Genomic DNA, 19,174 nt, shown 5'->3' on the forward strand with positions numbered 1-19,174 from the left:
GTGTGTGTCTAGGGATGATATTGGTAACTTGGGTGTCTGTAATGTGTTTTGGGTGAGCTTTTTATATTTTGAGGTGTTGCAGGGTGTTTTGGGTTAGTTTTGAGTGATTTAAGTTGTTTGTGTGTGTGTCAGTTGTGTATGGTGTGTTTTGTGGTGTGGTGTCAGTATTGGTGCATAATGTGTGCTTGTAGTGAATTGTAAGTGCGTTTATTGGTACTATGAGGTTTTTCATGTTGGCAGTATCCAAGGGATTTGACAAAGCTAGTTTCAATGATTTCAAATTGTTGACCATTATAACAGGTTCGGCAGTGTTCCAAATTGATATGGACAGTAAACTGAACAATTGGTTTGGTATTATGGGTTTGGTACGGCAGTTTTCCTCCTTAGGTCTACAGAGCCACTCACGCAAACCCGATCCACCTTGGCTCTCCTTAACATACCATCCTTATCGTTACATCATCCACAATTCCTTCCCCAACCCTGTGTACTACAAGACAACAGGCATTGAGGAGGACGCCATTTCAATATTGTTCCATCTCTTGTTCCAGGATTCAGTACTACTAACGCCAAAGAAGTGAGGCAAGTTTTTGGAGTGAGCGTGCATGACATACAACAGACACCAGACTGCTACTACTGCAGGTGTTGCCAAAGGAACAAGAGGAGGAAAAAAAGGAAGAGAAAGAAGAAAAGGGTGATTCTTGGAGACGTACCAATAAAGTTCTGAAGGTTGGCCACAGATCTTCATCACTGGTGTAGTGTATATCAATGACCATTTGTAGATTGGGTTGATAAATTTGTAGAATTTGTAGACAGTTGTAGATATGTAGCGGGTATGGTTTTTTGCAATGCCTTATCTACACCAGCAGAAAACGGTAATATTTAGAAGTTATGCATAGCATTGTAATAGGAGTGTACGGTGTACATATGTATATAGTATTTAAGGAAGGAGAGTGTAGACTAAGAGAGGAAGGTAACCTCTTGGGTCACGATTCCTCTGCTCATCACTCATCATTCCTGTTGTGAAGCACAAAGGTATTGTTACGTGTTTCCCGAGATGATGTTTTGTGAGTCTTTCAATGCAATACTTAATTTAAGTGTCTGGCCAGTGTCTTGTAACGTGGTGCAGTTTTTGTTACTTGCATTTATTTTTTATACCTACTGATATGACGATATCTTGTGAATGATACTCCTATATATTTCTAATGGCAACACAATATCTCTTGATATAATAAAATGCATAATGTATCGACTTGTTTTCCTATCAGTTGAAAGAGATGCAAAACAATATCTGGTTTGCAAGTGAAGCGAAATTAGTCAACAATTTGCTGCATGGCGCCACAGCGTCTGAGGTGATATGATGCCACAATATAGTTGCATGGAAATACTAGTAGTAATGTGTAAACTGACACACTCCCGTTCATGATGGCGAAGGTGGGCAGGTGTGGGTGTTGGCGGTGCTAGTGGAGATTTTTACATGCTTGTGTGTAGATAGATAGATAGATAAGTTGGTAATTTGATAGGTTCATTCACAGGGAAACTGACAACAGTTCGATGGTGTATACATTGTTACAACAATAAACTTATCAATCAATCAATTAAACATCAATCGGATTTAAAAGGCAAGTGATGAGACGGTGGCGAGCGTGGCTCTCATGACAAGTTTGCTCTGCGTCACTGGGAGGGATAAACGGTCATCATCACTCACTAACTCTTCTACTTCTTTTGCTTTAGTTTGTGTTAGCCCTTGTATATTTATTACCTTAATTTTTACACTTTTTTCGCTTATTTCTTTGTCCTGTACACCTGTATTTCAGTCCCCACCAGTGCCTTCTCCTACTCTCACAATTTTTCCCTCTGTATTTTCCACTGGCCTCCTTGTCTTCTTTTGTCTTGCAACTTTTCCTTTAGCATTGCGTCTTGTTCTCTCTCTCTCTTAGTTTTGTCAGGGGCAATCCTGATTTGACTTATGTCTTCCTCATGACAGTCTCTCAGCTGTCTGCCCTCTTCACCACCTCCCATTTATCATATACATCACGCAGACATACATACTATTAGGGGCCTCTCACTCCTCTCACTTTCATTCCCATTCTGTACATCTTCTCCACCTGTGCTCCTTCCACCCATAACTTCTCATGAAATACATGCTCTCTGTCCTCCTTTTCTCTCTCCCAGTCCATCCCAGTGTGTGTGTAAATAATAATAATAATAATAATAATAATAATATGGTTTATTAGTAATTGCAGTACATAGATACTGAAAATGCACACATGGGGATTGAGGGAGACTTAAGATGAGAACCTTAAGTTAGCTGTTTATGGGTGGCACCATGGAGGATAGCACTGTGATGATAACAGTTCTTGGGGCCTTGAGTGGCGTGACCACGTTTGTGTGTGGTGTGGCATGGATTGGCTGGGAGATGTTGTAGCCGTGAGTGGCACAGCAGGCCTCTACCCATCTTGACGAGGGCCGCTTGGTGTGTTTACCTAGTTGTATTTTATCTAGTTGTAGTTTTCCAGGGCCTGGGCTTTATGGTGGTGTGGCCTCCCATCATCCAATCTTACTTTGTATGCACTCGTTGCAGACACTACTTTCATCTAAACTGTTCCACGTCAATACATCTCTGGAAACTATATTTTTATCTCTCAGACATCTTCCTTTTCTCAGCTTTTACTATATCTTGTTCTGGATGTCATACTTCTCTCAGGATCAGTTTCTCATTATCCACTCTCCATTCCGTTGATCAATTTATAAACTTGTATCAAGTCTCCTCTCTCCTTCTTTGTTCCATTGGTAGATCCATAGCCTTTAGTCTCTCCTCATATGTCATCTTCAAATTCTGGAACCATTCAGCTATTCTTTGTAGCCTCTCAATTTCCTTATGTGTTTTTATATCCACTTTGCATATTCCAATCTAGGTCTTATTATAGTACTATCAATTTCTTCATCATTTCTTTGTCCATGTAGTGAAATGCTACTCATATTCCTTAGCTTATGTTTCATTCCTCAATATGGCTTACTGTTTTCCCATCGTCACCCTAAGTCCTTTTCCTTTTTACTTTCTCCAGTTCTACTCCATCTCCCATCTTATAGATTCCACTCTTTTCACTCTTCCCATTTCCATGACATGACTTTGTTCACATTGAATTCCATTTCTCACTTCTTACTCCATTCCCAGATCTTATTTAGGTCTTCTCAGTATTTCTGTGTGTGTGTATGTGTGTGTGTCATAAAATTATCCAATATTTCTACTGTGTTTAAATAGAGATAGTTTTGTGTATTTCTTTGCTCAACAACTTCATTAGTTTCTCTCTCTTCTCTTTCTCCAGATGTTAATCATTTGATTTATTTGTTGTGTTTATTTTTGAAATTTGTCATGTTTTATCTTTCTATTTTATTTTGACATTTTAAGATGTTTTGTTTTCATTTTGACATTTATGTTTACATTTTCATTTTGATTAATTTTTTGGTAGGTTTTGAGTTAATTTCAGTTTTTGCTTTTGTTTGTCATGTGAGTGTTTTAAGACAGTTTGTGTTTTCCAAAGACAGTTTATGTATTTTTACAGTTTTGTTTTGCATTTTAATAGTGATTTTTTGAGCATTTCTTTTTTAAGACAACATTCATTATCATTCTTATTTGTTCTGTTTTTTCTCTCTCTCTCTCTCTCTTCTCTAATCTCTCTCTCTCTCTCTCTCTTCTCTCTCTCTCTCAGCATTTCTCTCATAAGTCACATTTTGTCATCTTCACACATTTCCTTTCTAATGTCTTTATTATTATTTTGATTATTCTTCAGTACTGGGACCATTTTCCCAATTTGTCCATAGACCATTTTATTGACATTATAGGATCAGAAGATTAATGTAGTCTTCATATTTTAACCCTTCAGTCTGCCATTTTTCCTATTTGTATCCACAGACCATTTTCATTAGTCTTATTATAATCCATCTTCACTATTTTCTTCAGTACTGACGTATTTTTCCTTAGCAAATTATTTCATTTTATGACATTAAATATTTCACATCCAAGTCCTCACTTTTCTTCAGTACTACGTATTTTCACTTGATTTCATTTTCCATTTTTATGACATGACTATCATTTCCACTCTTCACTTATTTATCTTCAGTACTGGATGTATTTCCTTTGAGTGTGTGTAAAATTAGACCATTTTATTGTTGTTTAAAGATAGTGGTATCAGAACAACTATACAGTCTTCACTCTCTCTCTCTCTCTCTCTCTCTCTCTGCATTTTTTATTTAGATCACTGTCAGCATTAGACCATCGTCTGCAAAGAATAAGTGAGTCACATTTAAAGTGTCATCTTTGAAGCACAAATTTAGACTTTCTAATGTCTTTTTATTATTATTTTGAAAGTTATTAACCCCTTCAGTACTGGGACATTAAGACAGTTTTACCTTGAGGTTTGTGTACCATTAGACCATTTTATTGACATTAGGAAGGGTATGGAGGGAGACAAATGGTCAGAAGATTAATGGCCAGTCTTCACTATTTTAACCCCTTCAGTACTGGGACGTATTTTTACCTTGAGATTTGTGTACCATTAGACCATTTTATTGACATTAGGAAGGGTGTATGGAGGGCAGAAGATTAATGGCCACAGTCTTCACTATTTTAACCCCTTCAGTACTGGGACACATTTTTACCTTGAGGTTTGTGTACCATTAGACCATTTTGATGACATTAGGAAGGGTATATGGAGGGCAGAGGATAAATGGCCACAGTCTTCACTATTTTAACCCCTTCAGTACTGGGAAGTATTTTACCTTGAGGTTTGTGTACCATTAGACCATTTTGATGACATTAGAAAGGGTGTATGGAGGTCAGAAGATTAATGGCCACAGTCTTCACTATTTTAACCCCTTCAGTACTGGGGCACATTTTTACCTTGAGATTTGTGTACCATTAGACCATTTTATTGACATTAGGAAGGGTGTATGGAGGTCAGAGGATTAATGGCCACAGTCTTCACTATTTTAACCCCTTCAGTACTGGGACACATTTTTACCTTGAGGTTTGTGTACCATTAGACCATTTTATTGACATTAGGAAGGGTGTATGGAGGCAGAAGATTAATGGCCACAGTCTTCACTATTTTAACCCCTTCAGTACTGGGACACATTTTTACCTTGAGATTTGTGTACCATTAGACCATTTTATTGACATTAGGAAGGGTGTATGGAGGGCAGAGGATAAATGGCCACAGTCTTCACTATTTTAACCCTTCAGTACTGGGACACATTTTTACCTTGAGATTTGTGTACCATTAGACCATTTTGATGACATTAGGAAGGGTGTATGGAGGGCAGAGGATAAATGGCCACAGTCTTCACTATTTTAACCCCTTCAGTACTGGGACACATTTTTACCTTGAGATTTGTGTACCATTAGACCATTTTATTGACATTAGGAAGGGTGTATGGAGGGCAGAGGATAAATGGCCACAGTCTTCACTATTTTAACCCCTTCAGTACTGGGACGTATTTTTACCTTGAGATTTGTGTACCATTAGACCATTTTATTGACATTAGGAAGGGTGTATGGAGGGCAGAGGATAAATGGCCACAGTCTTCACTATTTTAACCCCTTCAGTACTGGGACACATTTTACCTTGAGATTTGTGTACCATTAGACCATTTTGATGACATTAGGAAGGGTGTATGGAGGGCAGAGGATAAATGGCCACAGTCATCACTATTTTAACCCCTTCAGTACTGGGACGTATTTTTAGATTGAGGTGTGTGTACCATTAGACCATTTTATTGACATTAGGAAGGGTGTATGGAGGGCAGAAGATTAATGGCCACAGTCTTCACTATTTTAACCCCTTCAGTACTGGGACACATTTTTACCTTGAGATTTGTGTACCATTAGACCATTTTGATTGACATTAGGAAGGGTGTATGGAGGGCAGAGGATAAATGGCCACAGTCATCACTATTTTAACCCCTTCAGTACTGGGACATATTTTTACCTTGAGGTTTGTGTACCATTAGACCATTTTATTGATATTAGGAAGGGTGTATGGAGGGCAGAGGATAAATGGCCACAGTCTTCACTATTTTAACCCCTTCAGTACTGGGACACATTTTTACCTTGAGATTTGTGTACCATTAGACCATTTTGATGACATTAGGAAGGGTGTATGGAGGGCAGAGGATAAATGGCCACAGTCATCACTATTTTAACCCCTTCAGTACTGGGACATATTTTTACCTTGAGATTTGTGTACCATTAGACCATTTTATTGACATTAGGAAGGGTGTATGGAGGTTAGAGGATAAATGGCCACAGTCTTCACTATTTTAACCCCTTCAGTACTGGGACGTATTTTTACCTTGAGATTTGTGTACCATTAGACCATTTTATTGACATTAGGAAGGGTGTATGGAGGGCAGAAGATTAATGGCCACAGTCTTCACTATTTTGACCCCTTCAGTACTGGGATGTATTTTTACCTTGAGGTTTGTATACCATTAGACCATTTTGATGACATTAGGAAGGGTGTATGGAGGGCAGAAGATTAATGGCCACAGTCTTCACTATTTTAACCCCTTCAGTACTGGGACGTATTTTTACCTTGAGATTTGTGTACCATTAGACCATTTTGATGACATTAGGAAGGGTGTATGGAGGTCAGAGGATAAATGGCCACAGTCTTCACTATTTTAACCCCTTCAGTACTAGGATGTGTTTTTACCTTGAGATTTGTGTACCATTAGACCATTTTGATGACATTAGAAAGGGTGTATGGAGGTCAGAGGATAAATGGCCACAGTTTTCACTATTTTAACCCCTTCAGTACTGGGACGTATTTTTACCTTCAGATTTGTGTACCATTAGACCATTTTGATGACATTAGGAAGGGTGTATGGAGGTCAGAAGATTAATAGCCACAGTCTTCACTATTTTAACCCCTTCAGTACTGGGACGTATTTTTACCTTGAGATTTGTGTACCATTAGACCATTTTATTGACACTAAGAAGAGTCTATGGAGATCACAAGATTAATGGCCACAGTCTTCATAATTTTAACCCCTTCAGTACTGGGAGGCATTTTTACTGTGAGTTTTGGGCGTGATTAGACAATTTTATTGACATTAGGAAGAGTCTATGGAGGTCAGAGGATTAATGGCCTGAGTTTTCACTATTTGAATCCCCACATAATAAGTTTGTGAAGCTGTATAGAATCACCAAAATAGAAAACAGAATGACTATGTATGAAAGCACGTCCTGGTAGTGAAGGGGTTAATTTGCCAAGTGTTATGGAGGCTGTATGTACATCCCCCTGCTGTCTGTCTGTCTGTCTGTCTGTCTGATGCCACTTGTTAAATTTTGTGTTTGAAGTCTTAGTCTAGTTTTGTCTCCAGGGTAAACTTTTGTTATTAGGTCTAGTACTTTTTCATTTATTTGATATTCCATAAGAATTTTGATCCTATAATCCCTTCTTATACTGTCTAAAACTTTGCAAACATCTATTGATATGACAATTAAAGATTTTTTTACTTTGAAATGATTTTTGTACACAATATCTGAGTATGAACAGGCCATTTTCTAGCCTACCTCCCAGGAAGCTGGAGCGCATTCCCTATTATTGCACGTTATAATGGGTTCGGGATGCGGTAATTCTGATTTGTGGTAAGGGTTTCAGGAACGCACATGTACCGTGTAACGAGGACTTACTGTACATGTAAAGTAGTTAAAGTACATTAATATACAGTTTAATGACGCAGTGTTGTCTGTGTGGACACTCTGTGTGGATGTTGGTGCTGTGAAGGAATGAAAGCTGTTTATGTGACATAGAGGAAATATATTATTATAAAAATACTGACTTTGCTTCAATCCTGCAAATGTACCATACAAGAAGTTAAGAGATTTTTGAGCCACATTTCACTGAGTGTGCAGAGATTTATCTATTTGTGTGAGGAATGTGTTCCCGAGAGCATCATGTCATGTCAAGATGGCACAAAGGTAAGCTGATTACTGACCTAAGCTGTCTGAGATGTCACTGCGAACCAAAGCATTTTATCAGAGACAGGTCTATTCGTGGGGAACCTCAGTTTCAGTAAAAACACTCCATTTTATCACAAAACACACTCAAAACACCATGTAACTCCTCAAAATGCCCCAAAACACACCCAGAGCTCAATACAAACACACACACACACTCAATACATCCAAACCACTTAAAACACTCAATTTTATCCCAAAACATTTCAAAATGCCCCAAAACAAACTCTGAGCTCAATACAAACACACCCACACACACTCAATACGCCCAAACCACTTGAAACACTCAATTTTATTCCCAAACACACTCAAAACACGATGTAACACCTCAAAATGCCCCAAAACATACTCTGAGCATAAAGGTAAGCTGATTACTGAGCTAAGCTGTCTGGGGTGTCATTGAAGCAAAGCATTTTCCGGTAAGCTGATTACTGAGCTAAGCTGTCACAATTGTATCGTCATTGGGCATTATCATTTTATACTTCTCCATGCATTCTAATATCATTCTTCCATTTCCATCTGGCTTTTGTGTTCCTTTGAATCCCACGTGGCCATTCAAGTCCCAGATTGTAAGCAGTGGATGTTGTGCATTAGTCTCTAGGATCTTCTCAATTTCCAGTTTGATAGTACCATTCCTTAGTTTATCATCTACACTAAAGTACACTACAGTTATGTTAACCTCCCATCCCCTAACCCCTTCAGTACTGGGACACATATTCACCTTCAGATTTGTGTGCCATTACACCATTTTATTGACATTAGGAAGGGTGTATGGATGGCAGAAGATTAATGGCCACAGTCTTCACTATTTTAACCCCTTCAGTACTGGGAAACATTTTACCTTGAGATTTGTGTACCATTAGACCATTTTATTGACATTAGGAAGGGTGTATGGAGGGCAGAAGATTAATGGCCACAGTCTTCACTATTTTAACCCCTTCAGTACTGGGACACATTTTACCGTGAGATTTGTGTACCATTAGACCATTTTATTGACATTAGGAAGGGTGTATGGAGGCAGAAGATTAATGGCCACAGTCTTCACTATTTTAACCCCTTCAGTACTGGGACACATTTTTACCGTGAGATTTGTGTGCCATTAGACCATTTTATTGACATTAGGAAGGGTATATGGAGGGCAGAAGATTAATGGCCACTGTCTTCATAGTTTTTAACCCCTTCAGTACTGGGACACATTTTACCTTGGGATTTGTGTACCATTAGACCATTTTATTGACATTAGGAAGGGTATATGGAGGGCAGAAGATTAATGGCCACAGTCTTCACTATTTTAACTCCTTCAGTACTGGGACACATTTTTACCTTGAGATTTGTGTGCCATTAGACCATTTTATTGACATTAGGAAGGGTGTATGGAGGCAGAAGATTAATGGCCACAGTCTTCACTATTTTAACCCCTTCAGTACTGGGAAACATTTTTATCTTCAGATTTGTGTGCCATTAGACCATTTTATTGACATTAGGAAGGGTGTATGGAAGGCAGAAGATTAATGGCCACAGTCTTCACTATTTTAACCCCTTCAGTACTGGGACACATTTTTACCTTGAGATTTGTGTACCATTAGACCATTTTATTGACATTAGGAAGGGTGTATGGAAGGCAGAAGATTAATGGCCACAGTCTTCACTATTTTAACCCCTTCAGTACTGGGACACATTTTTACCTTGAGATTTGTGTACCATTAGACCATTTTATTGACATTAGGAAGGGTGTATGGAAGGCAGAAGATTAATGGCCACAGTCTTCACTATTTTAACCCCTTCAGTACTGGGACACATTTTTACCTTGAGATTTGTGTACCATTAGACCATTTTATTGACATTAGGAAGGGTGTATGGAGGCAGAAGATTAATGGCCACAGTCTTCACTATTTTAACCCCTTCAGTACTGGGACACATTTTTACCTTGAGATTTGTGTACCATTAGACCATTTTATTGACATTAGGAAGGGTGTATGGAGGCAGAAGATTAATGGCCACAGTCTTCACTATTTTAACCCCTTCAGTACTGGGAAACATTTTTACCTTGAGATTTGTGTGCCATTAGACCATTTTATTGACATTAGGAAGGGTGTATGGAGGCAGAAGATTAATGGCCACAGTCTTCACTATTTTAACCCCTTCATTACTGGGACACATTTTTACCTTGAGATTTGTGTACCATTAGACCATTTTATTGACATTAGGAAGGCTGTATGGAGGCAGAAGATTAATGGCCACAGTCTTCACTATTTTAACCCCTTCATTACTGGGACACATTTTTACCATGAGATTTGTGTACCATTAGACCATTTTATTGACATTAGGAAGGGTGTATGGAAGGCAGAAGATTAATGGCCACAGTCTTCACTATTTTAACCCCTTCAGTACTGGGACACATTTTTACCTTGAGATTTGTGTACCATTAGACCATTTTATTGACATTAGGAAGGGTGTATGGAAGGCAGAAGATTAATGGCCACAGTCTTCACTATTTTAACTCCTTCAGTACTGGGAAACATTTTTACCTTGAGATTTGTGCACCATTAAACCATTTTATTGACATTAGGAAGGGTGTATGGAAGGCAGAAGATTAATGGCCACAGTCTTCACTATTTTAACCCCTTCAGTACTGGGACACATTTTACCTTGAGATTTGTGTACCATTAGACCATTTTATTGACATTAGGAAGGGTGTATGGAAGGCAGAAGATTAATGGCCACAGTCTTCACTATTTTAACCCTTCAGTACTGGGACACATTTTACCTTGAGATTTGTGCACCATTAAACCATTTTATTGACATTAGGAAGGGTGTATGGAGGCAGAAGATTAATGGCCACAGTCTTCACTATTTTAACATCTTCATTACTGGGACACATTTTTACCTTGAGATTTGTGTGCCATTAGACCATTTATTGACATTAGGAAGGGTGTATGGAAGGCAGAAGATTAATGGCCACAGTCTTCACTATTTTAACCCCTTCAGTACTGGGACACATTTTACCTTGAGATTTGTGTACCATTAGACCATTTTATTGACATTAGGAAGGCTGTATGGAAGGCAGATTAATGGCCACAGTCTTCACTATTTTAAAGCCCTTCATTACTGGGACACATTTTTACCTTGAGATTTGTGTACCATTAGACCATTTTATTGACATTAGGAAGAGTGTATGGAAGGCAGAAGATTAATGGCCACAGTCTTCACTATTTTAACCCCTTCATTACTGGGACACATTTTACCTTGAGATTTGTGTACCATTAGACCATTTTATTGACATTAAGAAGGGTGTATGGAGAGCAGAAGATTAATGGCCACAGTCTTCACTATTTCAACCCCTTCATTACTGGGACACATTTTACCTTGAGATTTGTGTACAATTAGACCATTTTATTGACATTAGTAAGGGTGTATGGAGGACAGAAGATTAATGGACAGTCTTCACTAATTTAAGTCCTTCAGTACTGGGAAACATATTTACCTTGAGATTTGTGCACCATTAAACCATTTTATTGACATTAGGAAGGGTGTATGGAGGGCAAAAGATTAATGGCCAGTCTTCACTATTTTAACCCCTTCAGTACTGGGACACATTTTACCTTGAGATTTGTATACCATTAGACCATTTTATTGACATTAGGAAGGGTGTATGGAGGACAGAAGATTAATGGCCACAGTCTTCACTATTTTAACATCTTCATTACTGGGACACATTTTACCTTCAGATTTGTGTGCCATTAGACCATTTTATTGACATTAGGAAGGGTGTATGGAGGACAGAAGATTAATGGCCACAGTCTTCACTATTTTAACATCTTCATTACTGGGACACATTTTACCTTCAGATTTTGTGACATTAGACCATTATTGACATTAGAGAGAGAGAGAGAGAGAGAGAGAGATTAATGGCCACAGTCTTCACTATTTTAACATCTTCAGTACTGGGACACATTTTTGCCTTCAAAGAGACATATCCAGAGAGAGAGAGAGACATTGAGAGAGAGAGAGAAGGGCTTAGTGACATATCAGTAAGATTGTCAATGGCCACAGTCAAGCTCCTCTGAAGTGACGGGTTGTGTGTCTAACCTTCATCAATAGAGTATAGTTGAAGTTGTTATTGTTTTTAAGGTTCCAGTGAGAGATTAACAACATTTCTAAATTATTAACAGCAGGAACACTCCTATGGAACACTCTACCTAGTCACCTCTGTGGCCTTCATGGAGAGAGAGAGAGAGAGAGAGAGAGAGAGAGAGAGAGAGAGAGAGAGAGAGAGTAGACCTTGGTAAACAGTTCCAGTGAGAGCAACAGCCTTTCAGAGAGAGAGAGAGCAGAGAGAGACTAGAGTATTGTTGCGTTGAGCAGAGAGAGAGAGAGAGAGAGAGAGAGAGATAGATCCCTGTTTACATAAAACAGCCTGCCCCCACACACACACATTAACCCTCATAGTAATAATAATAACACTGCTGCTCCTGCTACTACTACTACTACTGCTCCTCTTTTGTCCCTGCTATGCATTTGAGGCGCAGCAGCAGCAGAAAACAGTGAGAATTGAAGGAAATGTTGGGGCGGGCTGTGGGTGTGGGTGAGGTGGGCGGCGGGCGGTGTTAACTGGGGTACATATACACAACCATCGCCTTATTTACCACAGTAATGGCTATTTATCTAGTGTGGTGGTTGATTCTGGCTTTGCTTCACTCTCTGGGTCTGGAAACACAGGGGGAGTGGAAGCAGACATTGCTGGACTGTCCATGGGGAAGGCAGGGGTGAGGCGCCCCCCGTGGGTTCAATATTGACGTAGATAATTCATTTAAAAAATCGCCACAAGAAAAACGGCTCCCAGACTAGTATACACTACACTTTTAGGCGCGATAAATAGTGTAACTAATAATCAAAATATAATATTCCTACCGGGTGGTTTTTTATTGAAATCTTGATCTTGATGGTACAGGTGACGCAGAATTTCTTCTGGTCAGGCCAGCGGCGCGGCGCTTTGTCGCGCGCTTGGCGCCAACACAGATTTCAAAATTATATTCATTAATAATTATTAATTTGCGTCAAAATACTCGTTCACAAACAACACTGTAGTGACGGAGTGGTGTCATCAGCGCAATAAACCTTAGAAAACAAATCTTTATAATACATTACATAAATATTACAACAAATATTTGTAATACATTACATAAATATTACAACAAATGTTTGTAATACATTACATAAATATTACAACAAATGTTTATAATACATTACACAAATCTTAGCAACAGTAGGCTAGCAATTCATTTTATTTCATTTCTTCTTGATCTGTTTCACTATTTTTTATAATTTTACAGCTTAACAAGATCATTAATTATTTCCTCCAGTGCTGGGAACCTTCCTTTACCTGAGACACGCCCATCACGCCCACGCCCACCCAGATATAAGAACATTTTTCAGGGTGTTTTTACGGTTCTCAAGGCAAAGTGACATGATTTCTACATTGCTAACAGGAGAAATACTTGAAAACTCTAGTCATCTCTAGGCCCTTGGAAAACAGTCGTGATGAGAGAATAAAGCTTTTTAAGCAAGATTTTAAGATATCAGAGCAATTTTAGGGTGATTTTACGGTTTTAAAGGCAGAATGACATGATCTCTGCATTAGTAAGAGGAGAAACATTCTTGAAAACCCTCCAGTCATCTCTGAGGCCTTGGAAAACAGTCGTGGAGAGAGAATAAAGCTTTTTGCAATGTGGGCGTAATTCTGCCTTCAAAAGTACGCCTAGGGTGGGTTGGACGTAAAATTCACACGAAAAACTAGGATATTGTTGAATTTTGTAAGGTTTCAGTACAGTATGGTGTGTTTATATAGAAGTCAAGTATTATATCACTGCCATTTCTTAAGTATACTGTTTCAAACTAATATATCTTGTTTGATGTTTTGTTATACGTTTTATCTAGTCATATCATACAACAAAAACGACTATAAAGTGATATAGAGGGACAAAAATTTTATTAAAGAGCGAAGAATTATGAGAAGAAGTCATTACGAAAAGATTGACTCAAAGCGAGAAGGTAAAATCAATAAACGACAGAAATTTATAGACGACAGAAGAGTGACGGTATTATAAGAACATCGCTATTATGGTATCAAGGACATTTAATATATATTTTAATTCCTATTTATATATGTTGAACTTTTTTCCCGTGCTGTGGGTGGAGTGGGCGGCGTGTGGGGCGTGGGCGGCGTTGAAATAGGTGATATAAGATTTTGGTGTGTTCTGTTGTCTTATTTCAGTCCAGCTGGTCTATCCCAGTGCATCCCAGCCTCTCTCAGTGCATCCCAGCCTCTCCCAGTGCCTCCCAGCCTCTCCCCAGTGCATCCCAGCCTCCCAGTGCCTCCCAGCCTCTCCCAGTGCATCCCGGCCTCTCCTAGCCTCTCCCAGTGCCTCCCAGCCTCCCCAGTGCCTCCCAGCCTCCCAGCCTCCCCAGTGCCTCCCAGCCTCTCCCAGTGCCTCCCAGCCTCCCAGTGCCTCCCAGCCTCTCCCAGTGCCTCCCAGCCTCTCCCAGTGCCTCCCAGCCTCCCCAGTGCCTCCCAGCCCCCAGTGCCTCCCAGCCTCTCCCAGTGCCTCCCAGCCTCTCCCAGTGCCTCCCAGCCTCTCCCAGTGCCTCCCAGCCTCTCCCAGTGCCTCCCAGCCTCTCCCAGTGCCTCCCAGCCTCTCCCAGTCCTCCCAGTCTCCCAGCCTCTCCCAGTGCCTCCCAGCCTCTCCCAGTGCCTCCCAGCCTCTCCCAGTGCCTCCCAGCCTCTCCCAGTGCCTCCCAGCCTCCCCCAGTGCCTCCCAGCCTCCCCAGTGCCTCCCAGCCTCTCCCAGTGCATCCCAGCCTCTCCCAGTGCCTCCCAGCCTCTCCCAGTGCCTCCCAGCCTCTCCCAGTGCATCCCAGCCTCTCCCAGTGCCTCCCAGCCTCTCCCAGTGCCTCCCAGCCTCTCCCAGTGCCTCCCAGCCTCTCCCAGTGCATCCCAACCTCTCCCAGTGCCTCCCAGCCTCTCCCAGTGCATCCCAGCCTCCCAGTGCCTCCCAGCCTCTCCCAGTGCCTCCCAACCTCTCCCAGTGGCATCACAGCCTCCCAGCCTCTCCCAGTGCTCCCAGCAGTGCCTCCCAAGTGCATCTCTCCCAGTGCCCCAAACTCCTCCCAGTCTCTCCCAGTGCCTCCCAGCCTCTCCCAGTGCATCCCAACCTCTCCCAGTGCCTCCCAATCTCTCCCAGTGCAACCCAGTCTCTCAGTGCCTCCCAGCCTCTTCCAGTGCCTCCCAACCTCTCCCAGTGCCTCCCAGCTCTCCCAGTGCTCCCAGCCTCTCCCAGTGCCTCCCAGCCTCTCCCAGTGCATCCCAGCCTCTCCCAGTGCCTCCCAGTCTCTCCCAGTGCCTCCCAGTGCCTCCCAGCCTCCCAGTGCCTCCCAGCCTCCCAGTGCCTCCCATCCTCTCCTATTGCCTCCCAGCCTCTCCAGTGCCTCCCAGCCTCCCAGTGCATCCCAACCTCTCCCAGTGACATCACAGCTTTTTCCAGTGCATCCCAGCCTCTCCCACTGCCTCCCAGCCTCTCCCAGTGCCTCCCAGCCTCTCTCAGTGTATTCCAGCCTTTCCCAGTTGAGTTGAGTTGAGTTGAGTTGTAGGTCAGGAGAGATGCCTTGTATCGGCTCTCCCTGACGTATTTTTCTGGCTGTCGTGGTCTTTTGTTCTTTCACTTATTGATTTCTGTTATCATCTTCTATTTCCTTGATCTTCTTTTGTCTTACATTCCAAAATTTTTGCAGAGTTGTGTTTGTTTGTTGTATGTCTGTATTGTTAAAAGCAGAGCCCCAATTATTTTTCAGTATTTTCCTGGTATGGCTGGTGTATTAATTTCTCCCTCTTTATGCTTTGGCAAAATGAATTGATGTTACAATTAACGCTTTTTCATCTTGAAAGATTTTTGTATGCAGTATTTTAGAACAAAATGTTATTTTCAATTGTACTACGTTCTGTGAAACCTCCTTGCGTTTGTTTCCCTAAGCTGTTCTTTGTTATGTGATCTTCTAAGCTATCTCTTATGATTGACATCATTAGTTTATACCCAACGTTAGTTAATGCAATAGGTCTCAAATCCTTGGCTTTTGGGCATCTTGTTTTGGGGATCATCACTGTCCTTGATTCTTTCCAGCTTGGTGGTACATGGCCTGACTCTAATGTACTTTTCATTCCCTTTGCTAATATTTCCTTTAATACTGTGCTATTTCCTATCTCCTTGTACATTTGTCCTTTAATATTATCTGTCCCCACAGCTCGTTTGCTCTTCATTTTCCCAGACACCTCGCCACTCTTTCCTCTGTGATAATGTTCTGTTGTAATTGCACCTCTCCTCCTGTCACCCTTCTTGCCATGTCGATGTGTTCCCATACCTCCACTGCACAAGTCTGTATATATTGCATTTGTGTCCCTTGTTCATCAACTGCGTTCAGCCTAACTGATCGTTTCTCTTCTATGTCTTTGATCATGTTCTCATACTCCTCTCTCTTCCTCACATTCCACATTTCTTCAATATTGTTTTCATATTTTCTATATATGTTGCTCCACAATTTCTTTACCTCCTCCCCCCCACCTTCTCCTGCTCCAGTTGTACCCCATCTTCTCCATAGATTTTAGGGATTTTTCTCCTTGATCTTTTCCCTTTTAGCTTCTTAATGTACTCCCACATCTTCTTTCCTCCATCCTTGCTTTCCTTCATTTCTTTGACTGTTTTCTCTTCTTGTTTACAGATCTCCTTTTTTATTAGCACATGTACCCTTTCTTTTTGCTTTGGGTATAACTCCTTCCACCTTTCCTCTCTTCTTCATTTGTTGTTGCATTTCTCCTCCTCCTTTCTTTGATTTCTTTCCTAATTACATCATTTATCCATACAGGCTCTGTGTTCTTGCTATTCTTTTCTCCTCTTCTCCTATATTTTCCTTTTAGCACCTTCTCTTTATTAGTGACTCCAATTTTTCAATGTTCTCCACTTCCTTATTTAGCGCCTGGCTTTCCATGCACACCCAAAATCTTTCTAAGGAATTATTGTCTGTTTTATAATACTCCTTCACAACCCACTCTTTTCTCTCACATTTTTTCTTCTTCTCTTTTATTATTAGCTCCACTTCAATTGGATTGTGGTCTGACATGTCAAAATGTCCTTCTCCTCATCTATATGCATGCTCTTGAATTTCCTATAGACTTGATTTGTTGCCAGTACATAATCAATAACACTCCTTTGTTCATTTCTGCTCCATGTGAACTCTCCTCCTGTGCATTTGCAATCATCATTTAACATTATCAATTCCAAAATGATTTCTCCATTTGTATTCACCTTCTGCTCCCCTTTGAAGCCCACATGTCCATTAAAGTCACCCATGACTAAGAGCGGGTGAGAGTTTCCATTTATTATCCTTTCCATTTGTAGCTTAATATTATTATTTCTGGGTGGATCGTTAACACTCAGGTAAACCACTACTAGTCTCATCTCCCATCCTCTCATTTTCCCTTTTGTGTGCAATATATCCGGACATTTTGTTGGTATCTTCTCTAGGTCTACTCCTGTATCCTTCCTATATAGCACCATTAGTCCTCCTCCCTTTCTATCTTGCTCCTCTCTCATATTATCTACTATCACACAGTTATCACTGAAGTTTATATCTCTTAGCTTCTTCTGGGTCTCTGTTAAGCAAACTATACTATCATCACTCACTAACTCTTCTACTTCTTTTGCTTTAGTTTGTGTTAGCCCTTGTATATTTATTACACTCATTTTGACACTCTTTTCGCTGATTTCTTTGTCCCGTACACCTGTATTTCAGTCCCCACCAGTGCCTTCTCCTACTCTCACAATTTTTCCCCTCTGTATTTTCCACTGGCCTCCTTGTCTTCTTTTGTCTTGCAACTTTTCCTTTAGCATTGCGTCTTGTTCTCTCTCTTTCTTAGTTTTGTCAGGGGCAATCCTGATTTGACTTATGTCTTCCTCATGACAGTCTCTCAGCTGTCTGCCCCTCTTCACCACCTCCCATTTATCATATACATCACGCAGACATACATACTATTAGGGGCCTCTCACTCCCTCTCACTTTCATTCCCATTCTGTACACCTCCACCTGTGCTCCTTCCACCCATAACTTCTCATGAAATACATGCTCACAGACTTCTCTGTCCTCCTTTTCTCTCTCCCAGTCTATCCCAGCCTCTCCCAGTCCATCCCAGTGTGTGTGTGTAAATAATAATAATAATAATATGGTTTATTAGTAATTGCAGTACATAGATACTGAAAATGCACACATGGGGATTGAGGGAGACTTAAGATGAGAACCTTAAGTTAGCTGTTTATGGGTGGCACCATGGAGGGGATAGCACTGTGATGATAATTCTTGGGGCCTTGAGTGGCGTGACCATGTTTGTGTGTGGTGTGGCATGGATTGGCTGGGGCGCGTCAGGGGAGATGTTGTAGCCGTGAGTGGCACAGCAGGCCTCTACCCATCTTGACGAGGGCCGCTTGGTGTGTATTTACCTAGTTGTATTTTATCTAGTTGTAGTTTTACAGGGCCTGGGCTTTATGGTGGTGTGGCCCCGTCTCCATATCTACACTTTTCCAATCTTACTTTAAAAGTATGCACACTCGTTGCAGACACTACTTCTTCATCTAAACTGTTCCACGTCTCAATACATCTCTGCGGGAAACTATATTTTTTTATATCTCTCAGACATCTTCCTTTTCTCAGCTTTTTACTATGCGATCTTGTTCTTCGGATGTCATATTCTTCTCTCAGGATCAGTTTCTCATTATCCACTTTGTCCATTCCGTTGATCAATTTATAAACTTGTATCAAGTCTCCTCTCTCCCTTCTTTGTTCCAGGGTTGGTAGATCCATAGCCTTTAGTCTCTCCTCATATGTCATCCCTTCAAATTCTGGAACCATTCTTGTAGCTATTCTTTGTAGCCTCTCCAATTTCCTTATGTGTTTCTTTTTATGAGGGGTCCGCACTACTCCTGCATATTCCAATCTAGGTCTTATTATAGTACTTATCAATTTCTTCATCATTTCTTTGTCCATGTAGTGAAATGCTACTCAAATATTCCTTAGCAAATTATGTTTCTCTAAAAATTCTATCAATATGGC

The sequence above is a fragment of the Portunus trituberculatus genome, chromosome 11, assembly GCF_017591435.1.
Source record: "Portunus trituberculatus isolate SZX2019 chromosome 11, ASM1759143v1, whole genome shotgun sequence".
NCBI classification, from domain to species: Eukaryota; Metazoa; Arthropoda; class Malacostraca; order Decapoda; family Portunidae; genus Portunus; species Portunus trituberculatus.